Genomic DNA, 4,085 nt, shown 5'->3' with positions numbered 1-4,085 from the left:
TGGAAGTATACTTATGCAATGATTTTTTTTTTAGCAATGACAAAGGATCAACCATGATGCATGCAGCAACACAGAAAAATCTCACGAACATTATGTTGCATGAAAGAAGCCAGGCACAAGAAAACACGTTTACATTAAATTCCCAAACAGCAAAACTAATTATAGAAAACATCAAGCATGCAGGACTGCTTAAGGTAAGATTTTTTTGATAGCTTGATAAGAAAACCCTTAATTATGGAGGTAATGATAGTTTTTTTGATAAATAGATTTGGGATATTAAATTTCCTGCACTTGTATATTACAACTAAAACTTTTTAAAAAAACATTATTTTGGAAATCAAGATACCTGAAATTCAGATTTAAGTTACAGTTCTATTATGTATTAGCTATAAACTCTTTAGAAAGTTATGGTGTCTTACTGAGATTCAAAATCCTATAACCAGCATTTGACATAACTTTTCTCATTGGGCTTTGGTAATTATGAAAAGGCATGATACATATTAAAGTGCTTAATGGAGTATCTGGCTCATAGTAAACTAATTTCAAGTGAGGAGTAGATAGATATCAATACTGTTATCCTATCAGTGTTGTTATCCTATAAAAAAATTTTTTTTTTCCTTACCTTTTTCAAAAGCTGAGGAAACATCCGCTCAGTCTTTAGGGTCCTTGAGAACTGGTGACCCTTCCCCTCCTCAGTCTCTGCCTGGCCGGGCGCTGAGATGGCTTGGGGGGGCGGGGCAGGGTGGGTCACTGGTGCTTCTGCTTGGAGGATGAGATCAGGCAAGGGGGCAGGTCAGCGGGCACCTTGTGGCCCTTGAGCTTGACTTTGGCGAGGTGTTTGCCCAGGACAAATACCTCATCTCCCAGCAGCCCGTCCTGGTCTACATCGGCCAGCTTCCAGACCTCCCCCGGCACCGTACGGGGCAGCACGGACTTCACCATCTCCTACTTGGCACTGCAACACATGATCTGACAGCTGAAAGGTGACAGTACGTAGATCTCGTTGCAGGTGGGCTTCTGCTTGTCCACCACCCACTCAACGTCATCAGTGTCCTCACTGGGCCCCTCACCATAGTCATGCCCCAAGCGCCTATTCTGGAGCCATACAAGGCACGGCCCTTCACAGCCTGGCCCGGCACACCATGCCATCATCCGGGCGGTGTCACTGACCAGCATATCGTCCACCATGTCCAGCAGTTTGGGCTTCAAGGCCTGGAACTTCAACACAATACATCTCTTGTCCTATGGGCCTTGATGACCTCTGAGAACTCTTTGGAGATACCCACTTCAGAAGCGTCAAAGGGCAGGATGATGCGGTCCACACGCTTGGTGAACCACTCCAGGCCCTCCACAAGGTCATAACCTCTCCTGAGGTGCTTTCTTTCCAGACAGAATCCCGGGAGGGCCGAGGGTGTGTATGCTGTCCAACACTGGGCTAGGCAGCTGGGCACGCATGAACCTGTTGGGGAATCTGTACCGAAGATGCTGAGCTTGTGGAAGTGGTGCCAAAGAGGTCACAACGAGCAGGTGTCGCCGGGCACCACATCCTCGGCGAGGCTGTGTTTGGTGGCAAAAAAGGAGTCAGCGGTGTGCTCGGCCCTATACGCATTCCCAGGAAGCCCTTCTTCATCAGACGCCTCCTGAAGGTGGTTTTGCGCATACTGCACAGGCCCACGAGGAGTAGCTTGGGCTACGGTCAGAATCAGAGTCAGAGTCCTCCGGCGGCGGGGAGTGGAACTCGTGGGAGCCTTACTGCTCCTCCAGGGCAGCAGCCTCCGGGGGATACAGTGACCGCAGCTCCTCGGCCACCATTTGGAAGAGCTCTGGCTCCTTCTTGTGGCGAGTGTTCTTGCCAAGCCAGCTGAACGTGCTGCCAGAGGTGCGGCTGGCTGCGGCTGGTCAGATGACTGGCTGAGAGCCGGAAGCGGGCAGAGAGCCAAGGCGGGCCGGCGGCGGGCTGGCGTGCACTGCGCGTGCGCACCGCAGGCTCGGTTGTAGGCGCCTCTCTTCCGCGGATAATCTGCTGAGGTTGAGGAGACTTTAAATAGGGGATTGGAGGATTTACCTTAAAAGAACAAGGTAAATGCATCTGTCTGATCTTGTGACATCTACCATTTTGGAGCACACTGTGTGTTTCCGGGGGAGGTATCTCTACTTTCGCTAACTTAGAGAGATAGCACGAGTTAGGTGTTTTTATTGAGAAGATCAAGACCAAAGAAGACGTGACTAAATGTTCAGAGACTCAATTTATGGGGATGTTATTCAAAATGTAAGAATATAACTAGGTGAAATTAGCCTTAAGAGCCAGTTAGAAAATAAGTTAAGAAAGCACACTTGTATATATGAGACAATTCATAATTTACTGCATTTATTTCTTAATTTATCATACTTTACCCATTGATGTTTAATAGACAAGGTTTGGTAATTTACTATCTCAAAGTATTTCTTTTTAAAAAGGAACTTGTAATAATGTATTAGCCCAGACTCAGACCAAAAAGTGCCTTTACTGCCCTATCAGATAGTCTGTGTTGGGACACACATTACATGGAAACTTGAAGATGCTTAATTTTAGTTAATGTTGGACTGTTTTACAGCAAAAGATCAAATAGTTTGTCTCCTTATACTTCCAACTAAATTATTCTGTTCTGAAAGAAACTAATCAAGTAGAATCAACTACTTATGTCTTGCTCTCATTTATGAAATTCTTTTGTTTTCCTATCATGGAATACAGTAAAGCTATGAAGTCATAGGTGTTTAATTTTAATATACATTAAAGTTTTATAGCACATGATGGGATTCTTCTTGTGTATTTTTGCATTTCCCAGAAATGACTCAGTAGTATTATTTTTAGTGTGCCCATAAATATCTAATGAACATTCAATGAACCATTAAGAGAAAAAGTATTTCCCACTGCCCCTAATAGCTTTTTATCAAAAAATAATGAAAGGAAAAATTGACGGTCCAATGTGAGTTTGATACAAAATTGGAATGCAAAACATGCTGTCATTCACATGAAAAATAATAATTAATGTGAAATGCCACTACATGACAATTTGCATTAACCCTATTCATAAATAAGACTATTGCTCTGAAAGCCCTGAAATGACATTTATGTTTTGTTAAAAGTGAATATATTCTGAATCAACTCTCAGAACATGAAGAATTATCTCTGATCAAAGTTGTGCCATGGAACTTTGTTTAATGATAGAAATGTTCTGCAATTCTGGATTATCTGACATGGTAGTTACTAGCCACAGGTAGCTGTTAAGCACTTGAAATGTGATTAGGATGACTGAGGAATTGCCTTTTGCATTTGAATTAATCAAAGTTCAAATTTAAATAGTTACATGTGGCTAGTGGCTATTGTATTAGAACAGTCTTAGATTGATAATGGGAGTTATTTCCACATTGGACAATTATCCACAACAGGGATTAGTAACTGATGGGAGGGAAGCAGGATTTTTTATTTGACACAAGATCAATGATCTGTTCTTCCTCTGAACTTAAGCACCAAAGAGAAAGCTGGCACATATTTTACAAAGATTTCCCACAAGTTTTTCTAAGTATGACTTGTTCATATGATAAGATGAGAAATTTTCTTTTCCAAGAAAGGTACTGAGAATTGAATTGCATTAACATAGCCTAGGAATCTTAACTAAGAACTGAACCCCACCCCTCCTACCATTTTAACTTGTCTTGACTTTGTCCCTAGACATTCTTGCTCATGAATTTAGGGCTAGAAACCAGTAGGTAGATATTGTATTTGATTCAAGGAAATCCTGTAAGCCAATATATGATAACATAATTTGCTTATTTAGGCAAATAGCTCTTCTAATAGGAAAAATTTTGCTCACCTGGACAAGCAGTTTGGTTATCAGACAAGTTTACTTATTAAGGCCATTTCCTGCCTGTGCCTACAATCCTAAACTTTTGTGTGAAAAATGTTTCCAGCCCCAATGAGCTTCTCACAATGAAAGACTTGCTTTAAACCAGTTGGCCCCAGACTCTGATAATTCTGTATGTATCTTCCCTTTCTGAGATGCACTAAGATTCAGTCAAGGCATTGTTCTCCATACCTGCACTGG

At 42.2% G+C, this 4,085-nt stretch overlaps 1 pseudogene; it reads right to left on the bottom strand.

Moving 5' to 3' along the window:
• Positions 1-747: 747 nt before the first annotated feature.
• LOC111178594 (EH domain-containing protein 1 pseudogene) lies at positions 748-2,398 on the bottom strand (annotated as a pseudogene).
• Between the last annotated feature and the right edge of the window lie 1,687 nt (positions 2,399-4,085).

This window comes from Delphinapterus leucas, chromosome 3 (assembly GCF_059928025.1).
Source record: "Delphinapterus leucas isolate spDelLeu-1000000601 "Yukka" chromosome 3, BTC_Dleu_Yukka2, whole genome shotgun sequence".
Lineage (NCBI taxonomy): Eukaryota > Metazoa > Chordata > Mammalia > Artiodactyla > Monodontidae > Delphinapterus > Delphinapterus leucas.
Note: the sequence above shows the minus strand (reverse complement) of the source record. Positions and strands in the feature narration are given on the sequence as shown.